General features: G+C 42.6%; 1 protein-coding gene across 3 annotated transcripts in view; it reads right to left on the bottom strand.

Annotated features, from left to right (window-relative positions):
* Dlgap1 (DLG associated protein 1) overlaps window positions 1-14463 on the bottom strand; it is a 509503-nt gene extending 495040 nt beyond the window's left edge. For 2 of the 3 annotated variants that reach the window (XM_051154473.1, XM_051154472.1), the window contains exon 1: window positions 14343-14457. The gene's annotated coding sequence lies outside the window, so the exon portion shown is untranslated. Of the gene's footprint in view, window positions 1-14342 lie in introns of all 3 variants that reach the window. The other variant, XM_051154471.1, reaches the window with a different exon arrangement.
* Window positions 14464-15305: the final 842 nt, after the last annotated feature.

The following is a 15305-nucleotide window of genomic DNA, read 5'->3' as shown; positions in this document are numbered from 1 at the left end:
GCAGATAATCCAAAATTCTCATCCAAATCTAGAGCTCCAAGACTCCAAAATTTAAATTACAACCCAGTCAATAACATCTGGCAGCACTTCAAAAGTTAGTTGAAATAGAATTAAATGTCTTCTTCTCTTTCCCCAGTTTACTGTTGTGCAGATTCTAGAATGCTGATTCCTGAAACCTGCCAAGCTCAGCCAGTAACGACTATCTCCCAGGCACTTTGAAATTGCTTCCTCTGAATTGAGGATGAATTGGCACAGCGTATAGAATCTGAAAACTAAAAGTGGGTGCGTTAGGCAACTATTTTTTAAAGGCATATGACACAACTGCCATTAAGGCATGACTTACCTTCACACATCAGCCAATGGCTATCTTGATTGACGCTCCCAGAGCACAGTCACTAAGTACATATTCATCCACTGCCTATCAGGCCCCCAAGGGCACACCTGATATATGGCAGCATTTAATGCTGCTCATTCAATAACTGAGTGTCTGGACAGAAACTCTAAGCTTTGGTACCTGGGTTCAAACTTCAGTTTTCTGTTTACTATCTGTGTAAACTTGGATAGAAATTATGGAACCTTTCTGTGTCTCCCTTGCTGACTGGTAAATGGAGAACACAGACAAAAAAGCACCCAGTTAAGTATTGTAAGAATAAAAATTAGATGCTACTTACAAAGCACACTGCCTCATTCATGGTAAAATATCAAGAAAGATCACTGGTAATGTTATTTTTATTTGCATCTTCTCTTCACAAGGCAGGTGTTTAAGTAGAAATGTCATGTGTTTCTAAGGCAGAAATGGTCCTCTGCCAAAGCATTGGGTCCTACTGGTTACCACACAAGGCAGAGTCCACTTAACATCCTACCAGAAGGCATCTTGCCTTCAAAATGGAAAAGGAATACAATGTGAAATAAAAACTAGAGATAGGAACATGCCTTGGGGAGAGGGCAGCTCCTCCCACTAGAGTGAGGGAACAGGGCATGCTCACAAGGGTGGGTGATGCAGATATTGCTTCCACCCAGGAGGTGCCCGGATCTCTGCAGAATTCCATAATTCCAAGAAACCTTCACCATCTGCTCATCAGAACCACCTAGGACAACAGGCTCCAACCACATGTTTCCCTTGCCAGGTCTTTAAAATTCTTCAGTCAGTGTTTGCCCATCAAGGATAATTCACACTCCATTGTAATCTGTCCATGCTTATCTCTTGGAGTCTGGCCATCCTTGTATCATACTTTTATGACATAATGTTACTGGTGTGGGCTCTAGCTAACTCCTACTTGACTTATATTTTCTAAAACTCTCTAAATACCATTGTTTTTCATTTTAAAAACAGGAATGAGCATAGCACGTACTATCTGAATTGTTATAAAAACAAAGGAAAGCAGAATTCTTAGCATAGTGTCTGGCACATAGAAATTAGGCAAACATTACCGTTACAAATACATCATAAGGAAATAATTATACTGAGTAGATATTTGTTCATTGCAGCCCTATTCATAATAGCCAAGAAATAAAAACAATGCAAGTGTCCATCAAATGACGAATAGATAAAGAAAATGTGGTCTTTTCACTCAATGGAATATTATTCATTCATAAAAATATTAAACAATATTATTTGTGACAATTGGATAGAAATAGAGATTATGTTAAATGAGGAGGGGCAAGACACAAGAGAAGACTCACATGATCCCTCCAATATATGAGCTGTAATGAGGTTGGACTCAGAGAAGTTGAGGATAAGCGGGGGTTCCCATCGCTGCCAAGAGGAGATGAATCAGGGGAAAAGGTTGATCAACAGGCACTAAATTACAACCAGATGGAAGCAGAAAGCTCTAGGGCATCGCTGCACAGAACAAGGATGACAGATAATGATTACATGATGTACATTTCAAAAAGCTAGGAGGGTTTAAAAATAACTTTACCATAGACATGACAGAGAACTGAAATTGACAAATGTGTTCACCTTGATTTAGATATTATCCAATGTATGCATACATCGCACGTTGCATGTGACCCCGGAAGTATGTTCAGCTTCTTCTTTTGTGTATTAGTTTAAATTAAAGCAATGCATCCATGGCGGTATTGGGGGAGGTTAATACAAAAACAGCTTTCAGATTGAAACTGTGATGAGAGGCTCTCATGAAGCCCAGGCGTTGGGAAGGGTACTCAGTGTAGTGGCGAGACGTCAGGAAGGGACTGAAAGACCCAGAGAACACAAACCAAACATCGTGAGAGGACAGAGAAGAAGGTGGGACTGACATGAAGGGCAAGTCAATGGTGACCTCAAGATTCGGACATTGAAACAACATTGGTCCTTCAAAACGTCAGATCAGGGAGTTGGGGGTGAGTGAGTTTTGCAATTTACAATTACATAACTTAGAAGACAGATGCCACGTTTGAAAGTTAGAAGTTTCCAAGCTGAAAATCACATTTTCATATTAATTAAATTCTGTAGTTTGGGGCCTGAGGCACTATATATTTACCCAGTACATTCAAGGCTCCACGTCCAATCTTCAGCACCACAGTAATAAAATAAAATAAAATCCCCATCCTGATCCCCAAACTTCTTTCTCAGCCTGCGTTCCACAACATTGTACATCCCTACACATCTCAGTACCTGCCCTCCCCCCCGGCATCCATCTTCTCCTACCACCTACAGGAGGGCCCTTCCCAGAGGCCAGGAACTAAACCTCTGTTTCTCTCAGCAGTCCGTCCTGTGGGGTGGGTAGCTAGGCTAGACATCACCTTCCTCTTCGCATCCTAGTGGTCCTCAGGGCTTCAGTGTTCCTACCCAAAGCATCTTCTTCCATAGTACAATTACGAAAATTATCCACAGATAATTGGGAATGGAAACAACCTAATGTCCTTCAACTGCCAACTGGATGATGACAATGTGGTCACATACACAGCAGAATACTAGTTAGCTGTAAAGAAGAAAAAATGAAACAACGAAGTTTGGAGGCAAATGGGTGGAACTAGAAAAGGCTGTACTGAAAAGGGGAAAGAAGTCGGTACAGAAGGGCAGGTAGGGGGAGGGGAAACAGCGCCAAGGACGGTTGAAAAGGCTGTAAGAAATCATATTATCTCTTATTTACCTAAAATTGCATATGATACATATAAGCACACACACATGCACATAGTTTAAATGCTCCCTCCCAAGAGCCACAGACTAGCTAACAAAAACCCCAGTACCAGTCAGGAGAAACCACCTTGTGGGTTGTTGATGAGGGCAGTCCAAGAGACTCCTCAAACTATACGTAGGCGTGGCCTCTTGTGCTTGTTTTCATCCCAGAATTCGAAGGTAAAGTCTCTACTGCTGAAGACATCATGTATTACATACTCAAGATTTGGAGGATTTGGGCTGGATATGCTATGACAGCCTCCTTCCTGTAACAGAACTTAACTTTCATCATCCAGGCAGGTTCTATGCAAGCAAGAAGGAAGCAACCAGTACTTGTATCTATGATGTCTATGAGCCACAGCAATGACTGTGTGGCAAAAATGTCCCCAAAGGTGCAAGGGTGGCACCCATGTCTTAGCAACAGTGGTATCCATGTCTTAGCAACAGTGGTACCCATGTCTTAGCAACAGTGGTACCCATGTCTTAGCAACAGTGGTACCCATGTCTTAGCAACAGTGGTACCCATGTCTGAGTAACAGTGATACCCATGTCTTAGCAACAATGGTATCCATGTCTTAGTAACATTGGTACCCATATCTCAGCGGTAAACAATAACTATGCACTTGGACTTAAGACCCATCATCAGGAAGAAATCATGCCAGAAACAGGAAGCCTAGCAAACTACCTGGGGCTAGTGAGGTCAGGGATCTTAGAGGAAAACCTACCACCACCACCTTATGAGAGCAGCACAATCCCTAAGTGGAATTCTAAACGGTCATCTTTAAGCCCGCAGTTGAGTGGATCTCTCACATCTTTATCAAAGAAGCTTCTGTCTGCAGAAGATGGAGATCATTGCAGAAAGCCACAGCTGCTCAAAAGCTCAGAGCTACAGCCTATAGTGCGCCCATCGCTTGCATCTAAGGCTCAGGGGACATTGCAGAAGGAGGCTGGGGGTGGGGTAGCAAGGTTGTAAGAGCCTGAAGACCAGGAAGTTGGTTGTGAGATTTTGTCTTCTAGAAAAGTCAGAGAAACTACACCCATGATATGCCAACTATACGGTCACCCAAACAAGACCTGAACAGGCACATCAGTAGGAATGCTATCATGGAAGGGGAAAGTCTCATGGCACTCTTCCCTTGACAGAGAATTATAGACAACTATAATTCTCCTGAGAGATGAAGAATTATTCACCCACAGGATGAGCCTCTCTCTGACTGGGTAGCAGTAATGATGAAAGGAAAGAGGAGACTTATTTGAAAGGGAGAGAGGGAGGGGTCAAGGAAAAGGTAGAAGGGAGGAAAAGAAAACAGGAAAACTCATACTAGGAAAAGGTTGAATTGTATATATATATTAAATTATATATTATATATATTAATTAAATTATAATTACATATTTAAAAAGAAGCAGTCACTTTAAAGCTCAAAAAGGATATGTTTTTTTTTTTAAACTCTTCACACCCGTGCACATGTTATTTATTGGTCATTTTTAAACAATGTTTGGAGCATTTCTCAAATTCCTCATGAAATACTTTATGTGTAACATTTGGAGGTTGTTAACCTCCCCCAAAGCATATGCAAATGAAGGCCTAATTAAGGCCCACTGTACACTGCAGGTCGAAGCACTTGGATCCAAGAAGTCTGACTAGGACAGGGGCCTTGCCAGGGTACAGGATGCTTCCGAGGTGACAGAACTAAAGAAGGCATTAATAAAAACATCGTGCCATCTTTTGTGGGTCTGTCTAGTGTCAGCAGTACCGCTAAGGTCACTACCCATCTGCAGGAGCAAATGAAAACCCTTACACAGACATTCAACAGTGCAGCCAGAAACCAAATTAGAAAACAGCCCTGAAGCCTGACACTCTCCAAATGTTCTCAACCCTCACCCTGGGTCCTAGTTTCCCTTTTGTGCTATGTAAGCACCATGACCAACCATGACTCAGATAGAGTAAGGCTTATTTCAGTCCATTGTCAGGGGACAGAACTCAAGGCAGGACCCTGGGGGTAGGCACTGGGGCAGGGCTCATGGAGGAATGCTGCTTACTGGCTTGCTCCCCTTGTCCCTGCTCTGTTAGATTTCTTATAAAGTTGAGGACCACTTGCCTGGGCTTGGTTTGTCCCACATCAATCATCAGTGGGAAGCCAGCCTTATATACACAGGGAGTTCCAGGACAGTTGGGGCTACATAGAAACTGTCTCAATAAAATAGTCCCTAGTGTTTGAAATGCCAGAGAGAGATGGACCCTGCGGATCCTGAAGTTTTGTCAAACTTGTATGTTGATTTTCGGTTCCCAGATTGCGTTGGGAGGGTAAGAAAATGCCAGTGCTAAAGTTAGTTATGCAGCATAGTATCAGCATTCCCCTAAATTTAGCCTTTAATGAATATGGTCTCTTGGGTGGAAATACCTAACATATGCTGAGGACACACTAAGATGAAACAAACTGAGCCAGAAATCTTGTTTCCTTCTTTCTCGTTATTCTTGGAAAGCTGCACCCGTTGTACGCAGTGGACATGGTTCCTGTGTGCTCTCACAGATGAACAAAGACACAAGAACAGTGAGCTGCAGTGAAGTCCATTGTAGTTTATCTAAAAGCAAATTCATCCCGCTACAGAGTGTAATGCCTTTATATTGTGAATAACGGATGTAGTGAAAAAGCAACTCTAATGGGAAATATTGGGCTGTTTAAATAATTAATACTGTAATTTAAACCACACTTGATCTGTTATCCTTCTGTGATCTCTCTCTCTTAATTTATTTATCTTTGACTCATCTATATTCCTGTCTGTCAACTACCTATCTGTTTACCATCCACCTATAATCTAATCTTTATCCCATCAGCCCTGAGACACTCTCATCAGCAGGATTTTCATCCTGATGGTGACATTTCTGAGACATGACCAACACCATTCATAGCACCACACAGTTAGACTTTAGTTTCTAATAAATGTCTGAGGTAATCACGTTCTTCAGAGAGCACTGTGGTTTTCAGCTTCTAAATTATTTCTGACATAAAAAAGGGGACAGATGACTAGACAGTAAGAACTATCTCCAAACAGTCACTTACAGCAGATTTACAGGACGTTTGAAATTGAAATAGAAAAAAAAAAACCCAAAAAACCAAAATATGAGCTCCTGTGTTGAGGTTGAAATATCACACCAAAGCTTTGTTGATTGCCTATTAAGTAGGCCACTCTGAATTTCTGATGATGAAGTATTGGGGTTAACCAATGTCACAGAGACATGTCCAACAGGAACATGAATATTGTAGCAAATGAATCTTCTATCGACCAAAATTTGATTTCTTTTGCCTCTGGAGATGAAGCTGCATCTGGCAAATTGGCTGTGAGAAATGAACGTTTTATTTTGAGACATAAAAAGAAACAACTTCGCATATACTGTAATCATATCTAAGTTCCAAGCATATGGACTTTTTTTTTTTTTTTGGGATGATTCTCTGCAGTCTGTAGGATATCTGGGTTGTAGAATCCAAGGGTATGGGTTGATTAGAAGAGAGGACACAGATGCCACTTGGAGACTTTACTCAAAGATGAAAAAATCATTTGTTTTCCTTTGGGGAGTGGGTGGAGGGGAACACAAGGTCTCTTTAGATAGCACTGCTTGGTCTGGAACTTGCTATGTAGCCCTGGCTGGCCTTGAACTTTGGATCCTTCTGCCTTGGCCTCCCAAGCACTGAGCCAGTGAGTGTGAACACCTGTGCTCCACTGAAGGACGTATGCTTGAGGTGAAGGGCGTGGCTTTCCGCTTATGCTCACCAGCAGCGGGAATGGCCAGTGACATCCCTTCCAGATGAAAATGCACAATGAATTCTCCCATGAGCCTTTTAAGACTCACATGACTCAATTATGGAGACATTTTCTAAAGCATGTTCATCTTTTTTTGCACCTCAGGCAAAACTTTCCTTAGCCCCGTGGAAGAAAATGAAATGTTAGCTACCTTAGTTTGGGTTTAGTCAGTTTTGAGGTCTGTTAGAGCTATATATGTTTAGTGTCAACCAAGTTCTAGATTTTTTTCTGTACATTATCTCTTGTTTTCAAAACAACCTTAAAAAATGACAATCGGAATTACAGCAGCCCTAATGAGACAGAGAACTTAGTTTGCTGGTAGAGACTCTTAGGTGTGTGATGTGGTCTAGAATATTCTCCAGGGCAGCCTTGTGAGAAGTGAGAAAGGAGGACATCGAACTCACATCTTTCTAAACTTTAAATCCTGCCTTTTAAACTCTACTTCAAGCTGTGGACAGTTAATAGATTGACCATTTCATACTTCTGAAACTACTTTTAGGCAACACGGCATGAGCTATGTACCCCGCGACTGGAGCTGGGTGCTGGAGGGAACCTCAGGGGTTTGACCTAAACAGCTTTTCCTTCTCCTCCGTCTCCACTTTTCTTTTCTAAAAAACATATTTTTTATTTTTTGTGCTTTGCCAGCATACATTTCTATGTGTCACGTACATGCCTAGTGCCCACAGTGGGCAGATAAGGGCACTGAATCCCCTGGGACTGGAGTAAGGGGTGGTTGTGAGACACCACATGGGTGCTGGGAACCAGACAGCAAGTGTCTTAGAAGACAAGCTGTGCTTTTTTTTTACAGTAGGCAAAAAATAATTTTAATATATAAATTTTAAAAAAGCAATGAAAAATTTATGCAAATGTGTAGTTAATTTCTGACTCACAAATGCTGGTCTTTTTAATGCTTTGCAAGGGCAACAAAAGTTAGTAGATAAATAGATTAAATGACGTGCACTGCGCGAAGAGCAGAATTAGAACATCCAGACAGGAAAGCGCTGCCTTTCCCTGATCAGGATACCCAGATAGAAATTATTAAGTTTCTTCTTTATAGTTGAAATATTCATTAGATATAAACTTTTTACATGATTCATTTAAAATAAAATGATCCATAAAAAACAAATAAAAATAATTGCAGCAATATGATATTGGTGCTTAAAAACAAGATAAATCATATGACCAATGATCAGTAGAGTTTGTTTAATAGGGCTAAGACTAAGACTTTTTAAAAAAATACTTTAGTCATATTACATATCAATTATTACTCTCTCTCCTCCTTCTGCCCTATTCCCCTCCCCTAGACCTCTGACGGAAGGAGGCCTCCTTCCCCACCATATGACCACAGCCTATCAGGTCTCATCTGGATAGCCTGCTTCCCCTTCCTCTGTGTGCCACCAGCGTCCCCCACCAAGGGGAAGTGACCAAATTGGGGGCACCAGAGTTCATGTCAGAGGCAGATGTTAGCCCAACATAGATGTCCTCAGAGAGACTCCATCCAGTGGGGGTATCGAGACAGATGTTGGGACTGGCTGCTGGACTCCAGGTGGAGTGCTGAGAGTGGTATGGAAAAATGGGGGGCGGGGAATGAAAGGACCTAGAGGGCTCAGGAGCCCCAAAGGGTGACCAACAAGGCCAGCAGGTCTGGACACAGGGGTCCTGCACAAACTCTTGCACCAACCAAGGACAATGCATGCAGAGAACCTAGACCCTAGACCCTCTGTTCAGATGCAGCCAATGGACAGCTCATTCTCCACAGCTGTGGGGGAAGAAGCCATACCTTTAACCACAGTACTATATCTCTAGCCATCTCCTCTTCTCTCTTAACACCATGTGCATGCATGCATGCGTGTGTGTAGGTGCATGTGTGTGTGTTGTCTATATATGTGTGTCTGTCTTTCTCTGTCTTCCCCTGTTCCCTGTGTGTGCAAACATAGTTGTGTGCCCATGGGGAGCTTCCCAGAATTCTCCTCTCTCTAACTCTCACCTCAGAGTGCTGGGATTGCAGACATGGGCTTCACATTGGCTATGAAAACCTCATCTCTGGTCTCTATGTTTGTGTGGCAAGTATTTTAGCCGCTGAGGCAGCCCTGAGCACCTAGCTCTTCCTTCTCTAATTGAGGCAACAAGTCCAGCCAGGACTCAACCAGATAAATACACCCACAGAAAAACAAAGGTAAAGCTAGTATTTTTATGCTTTAGTTAACATTTAAGCTTTAATATGAAGCATGCTATGAAATTATTATTATCTTTACTACTAAAATGAATTATGAAATAAATTTTAATTAATTATTTAGTTAACTTATTCAGATTACGATTAAATTGCTATCCCATCATTTGTATCCTCTCATTCCTCCCTCCCTCCTGCTTTCCCCCTACTCCCCTCCCCTTTGTCTGTGACTAAGGGGGACCTCCTCCCCCACTATATGGTCATAGGCTATCAAGTCTCATCTTGGTAGCCTGCTTATTCTTTCTTTTAGTGCCACCAGGCCTCCCTGTCAACGGGAGGCGGTCAGATATGGAGAACCAGAGTTCATGTTAGAGTCAGTCCCCGCTCTCCATATAATGGTGGAGAATGTCCTGTCCATTGGGTAGATCAGAATAGGGATTCGATGTTTACTATTGTATTGTCCTTGGTTAGTGCAACAGTTTGAACAGACCCCCAGGACCCCGATCCACCCATTACAATGTTCTTCTTGTAGGTTTCTAGGACCCTACGGATCCTTCTATTTCCCCATCTCCTATATTTCTCTTACCTAGAGTCCCAGTAGGATGTCCTTACATCGATCCCAATCTCCTGGTAAGTGAAGACTTTTGTGGGACATGCCTTTTAGGCTAATGCCCAATTATAAGTGAGTATATACCATGTGAGTCTTTCTGCTTCTGCATTAACTCACTCAGTATGAAATACATTTTAAAGATAAAATTTCAGGCATTCATGCTCACCATACTCTATGGTTAATTTTGATAATATATAATTGTAAGCATTTTCATGGATGTATTTTCGACTTTAGTACACAACCAAATACACAGGCACCAAAATATATGGGACTTTGGTTTTAAAACACACAGAAGAAAACTCATACTGAGCTTTGAAAGAAGGCACTGAAGCCACTTTCTGGAATAAATCAAAGAGTAGGCAGAAAACAGACACTAGGAAAAGTTATTTTAGCCAAAAAAGTGGGATAAATTTGCCAATGCAATCATGGTCTGAAAAATGCAGATAAAAATACAGAGAGAAAACATGCAACACTGATCATGAACACATTTCAAGGCAAGAAACCAGAAAGAGCTTTTGTCCTTGGTGTGAATAAACAGTCAGACCACATTGCAGCTGCGAAATCTAAACTCAAGGAGACGCACTTACAAAAGAATTTTATTAAGCTGATGTGATTTCCTGGTTTCACACACCCAGTGGCTCTTTCATAAAGTAAAATGTACAATTTGTCTTGATAAAAATGACATTTCTTTCATTGTATTCAATCAGATACCAAAAAGTCTTTTGTGAAGAGCTGTCTTATTAAGGAGCACAGAGCTGGGGATGCCTGGAAGCTCCAACTCTGAACAGACAAAGTTACTCCTCTATTAAGACACTTTTGGTGTTGAGTGCCATTTATAAGGAAGATTCCATTCAACCCATGCAAAGGACAACTGTCTTTCTTTATAAAGTATCCCACAGAGATTTCTTTGTAAGAAGTCACTGTTGCTGAATCCATTCATCCACTGCCCATCCATCACCCACCCATCTATCCATCCACCAACCCATCCACCCATCCACCCACCCAACTATCCACAACCCATCTATCCATCCACCCACCCATCCACCCACCTACCCATCCATCTATCCACCCATCCACCCACCCATCTATCTACCCACGCACCCATCCATCCACTCACCTACCCATCCATCCATCACCCATCCATCCATCCACCCATCTATCCACCCACCAACCCATCCATCCATCCTCCCACCCAACTATCCACCCACGCACCCATCCATCTACCCACAACCCATCCATCCATCCATCTACCCAGCCATCTATCCATCCACCACCCATCCATCACCCATACATCCATCCACCCACCTACCCACCCATCCATCCACCCACCTACCCATCCATCCACCCACCCACCCACCCATCCATTCATCCATCCAAGTCTATAATACAGTAGGAGATAGAAGATATGCCTGGGAACTTAGTATGCGAATTTTTATGATATTAAGATCTTATTTCAGGGTTGGCGCAAAGGCTCAGAGGTTACATACCTACTGCTCTTGCTGAGGACCTGGGTTCGGTTCCCAGCACCCACATGGTAGCTCACAGTATGTACGACTCCAGTTCCAGTGGATCTGACACCCTCCATGTGTACTACACGCATATGGTGCACATATATACATGCAGGCACACACTCCAACACATACAAAGATAAATAAATAAAAATAAATAAAAACCAAAAATATAAACCAAAAAGATAAACAAATTATTTAGAAAAAAAGGTCATATATATAGTTTAATCTCTTTTCCTTTTTTGAGTCAATGTCTCACTTTGTAGCACTGGATGCTGGCCTGGAACACTGTATGTGATCAGACCAGCTTTGGACTAGGAAGTCTCCCTGCCACTGCCTCCCCGATGCTGGGATTAAAGGCTTGTACCACCATGGCCAGCTAATAAACCTCATTTCATTCCAAGACTCAGATCCTATCTGGAGCTAATACAACTCTCCACAGTGTGAGCTGGCAAGAAAGCCTAGTCTCGCCCTAACTCAATCAGTGACGTGAGCATTATAGCGCGCCGCTGCCCCAGTCATCCATGTTATGTAGCTGCTCTCCAAACAAACAGGAAAGCATCTGCTCAAAGCTTGTTAAAAATGCACATCTGTGTCCTCATCGTGTACTGATCTATGCCAGCCAACCACAGACCTACAAACGCAGCCAGAAGCTTCACAGACCACAGATAGTCCTTCCTAGACAGTGCGCTAGACCACAGGTGAGTGAAATCAAAGAGTGAAAGCCGGCAAACTGAGTGGCAGGCTTTAAAATCTTCTGCATTAGCAGTTAGGATAACGATGGAGTGGTAAATCTGAGAATATCTGATCTGAGCTGAAACAAGATATAATCAGAGTTTTCATGTCGGAAGACTTAGACCAAGTGAGAGGTGGTGACAAGTGTGACCAGGAAGGGAACTTGTCATGCAGCAAAGTCTCTGGGATAGTAGTCACTCCCTTTACACCTTGTGCTCACAGTAGAATGCGTTCTGAGGGCACCTCCCCACTGCTGGCCAAGTCTTGTCAACTCAGGGTCTGCCTCTGTCTGCTCCTTTCGGTGTTTCTGCCTGGCCATCCGCCACAGCTTCCTTGGATGCACTGTCCACCATCTTCTCCTGCCCCCCCCCCCCGACACTGCTCCCTGCACACCACTTTCACTGCTCTCATTAGAAAGCTGTGCATCACTAGGCACTAGTGAGGTGTTTGCTAATGTCTACTTGTAAGTTACACAGTTAATATCTAACTCCTTTCTAGCCATATCTTCTAGTGTGATTATATAGATTTTTTTAACAAAACCACCATTTTTATCCAACTTAATTTTACTCTTTAACAGTTTAATGAAGAAGAAGAAGAGGAGGAGAAGGAGGAGAAGGAAGAGGAGGAGGAGGAGAAGAAAGGAGTCGGGGCAATGAGATGGCCTAACCAGTAAGTGGCTTAACAGGAAGTCCATATATTGAGTATGGTGGAGTGAGAGAGAACCAACTCACTCAAATTATCCTCTAGAGATGAGAGAGATAGGAGAAGGTGTGGAGGGAGGGAGGAAGGGAGGGAGGGAGGGAGGGAGGGAAGGAAAGAAGGAGTGGGAGAGAGGAAGAAGAATAAAGAAGAGGAAAAAGAAAAGGAGGAGGAGGAGTGGGAGGGGGAGGAGGAAGGAGACAAAGAGCAAGCATACATGTTTACATACTTTCAGTGTGAATAATACTCAGTAACTTCTACAGTACTATTAAAAGTTATTACACTATTTATAACTCTTCCAAAAATGCTCAGTGCACTCTGAAATCAATAGTGTGTATATATTTATACAATGAATACGTATAATATATTATATATATTAAAAATACTGTATGCCAAGATGCATGCTTCATTTTGGGCACATATCTATTGGTAAAAACGTATCTTGAAACCATTCATTCTGGATTCCTGACACTTAGATGGGATTTTAAAACATGAAGCAAGCAATGGACAGTTCTCCTCTGCACCAGATTCTCTTGGCCTTTATCATTTCAGAGATAACTGAGTGTTTTGCTGCTAACACATCCTTACACTGTAGGGGGCTCATGCCCTCCTTGGCTGACCCAGAGAGGGATTCTCCTACTGGATGCCTTCCGGGTGCAGGTTCCAGACAGCATCCAAGCCTCCAATGAGAGGTGTCTGAGGAGTCAAGTTCCCATGATTCCTGGGGCAGGTTCATTAACCCACCCATGTTCTGGCTATGCCCCTATCTATACTTCTGTCCTTTCCAGAGGCACAATCTTGATGTGTAGCTCAGTCTGGACTCAATCTTACTACCCTCCCGCCTTGGCTGGAAATTACATCACGTTCCAGTAAGATGGCCCAGCTGTTGGGATCATCTTCCTGGTAAAGTGCCATTTCCAAGTCCTTGTCTTTGTTGTACAAGTAACCCAAACAGGAGAGCAGCTCACTGATGCCTTCAGCAGTACTAATCCCCTCCCGATCTGACACCACGCATGTAACGCATTTGACTTACACATTTTACAGTCTTCCCCTCCTAATGGAGCACATGAAAGGAAGGGAGTGGAGACCGCAGCCTGGGCCGCAGCAATCCCACTGCCTTTCCTACCAGGTTTAGATCACAGTGGCCATGCCTGTGCTGATAAGTGCAAAATTTGTACAGCATGCAAAGAAAATGCAAAGCGGATGCTGTGCCGTGGATTTCTTTTTTTTTTTTTTTTTTTTTTTTAAATATTTTATTAAACTTTAACTTCTGTGCATTGGTGTGAGAGTGTCAGATCTTGGCATTACAGACAGTTGTGAGCTGCCATGTGGGTGCTGGGAATTGAACCTGGGTCCTTTGGAAGAGCAGGCAATGCGCTTAACCACTGAGCCAACTCTCCAGCGCCGTGGATTTCTTTTATTCCATGCTTAACCTCATGTCCAACAATTTTTGGCCCACAGATCTGACATTCTAGATTGCCAACAACAATTACTCCACATGTGAACTCTATCTTGGTCAAAGTCTGTACAGGTAACCAAGGAACTAAAAAAGAGGCTTTAAGTTCTATAGCCTGGCTATAGCTTTGAAATCTCAAGGTAGAAATATATCACACTATAAAAAGAGAAAAATACTTCCATATAGTGCATCTTAAAAGGGCGTTATAGAGTGGGCTAATACAAAGGAAACGAGGCTTTACCTTTGGTGATCACTTTTGCATTTTTTCTTTTTACTTCCAACACAGAAGGCGATCCGAGTTTCAGGTTGCTGTGACACTGTTAACCAGATGTCACTCTTGCTATGTGATGTTCAACTGCTCTGAAAGATAACAAATGCAACAATTAGACACGATGACTTGTTTGAAACAGAAACTCACTGAGGACTGAGCTCATAAAAACGACACTGGCAGCCATTAAGACCAATGGTGTGAGACAGAGAACAGCACAGGAGACCCACACAGCGTTACTACTGCACTTGTGATAATATCGCACCCAGTATCTTTATGCATCTCAGAAAAATCAAATCAACCAGAAAAAAAGTATGCCACTATTGTAGGTAAGCTTGATATTCCACAGCATGCTTGTCTGTAACTATCACTGTGTTCTCTTTAAAAAGTGGTAAAGGGAGGTGGGGAGAGATGACTCAGGGGTGAAGAACATATTCTACTCTTGCAGAGGACCTAGATTCAGTTCCTTGCCGCTCCCCTCCCCGCCCTCAGCATCTGAAGGCTCACAGCCATCTGTAATGCTAGCCACCTCTGGCCTTTGCAGGCACCTGCATTCATGTACAAAGATCCCCCCAAATACACACAATGTAAAATAATAAACACAAATCTTTTAAAGAGTAATAAGTACAAATATCAAATACATGATTTTGTAAGGCACAGCATATGCATGAGATTTTAGTCATTTCCTGGGAACTACATGTCTTATTGACACTGCCAGTAACCAAATGGCTTAAAAAGAAGTAAAAATTGACATCCTTCCCACTCTGGTCTCTGACATCACAGCAGCGCCCAACATGGCGTCTCTGACATCACAGCAGCACCCAACATGGCGTCTTACGCTCAAGTATGGGCCCGCTGACACCCAAGTCAAGCCATTCACAGGATTATCAAAGGTGCTTTCTTCCAATGCGACTACACAGAGGTTATATCCGGGCC

This window comes from Acomys russatus, chromosome 12, assembly GCF_903995435.1.
Source record: "Acomys russatus chromosome 12, mAcoRus1.1, whole genome shotgun sequence".
Taxonomy (NCBI): domain Eukaryota; kingdom Metazoa; phylum Chordata; class Mammalia; order Rodentia; family Muridae; genus Acomys; species Acomys russatus.
This window is presented reverse-complemented; position numbering and strand designations above follow the sequence as displayed.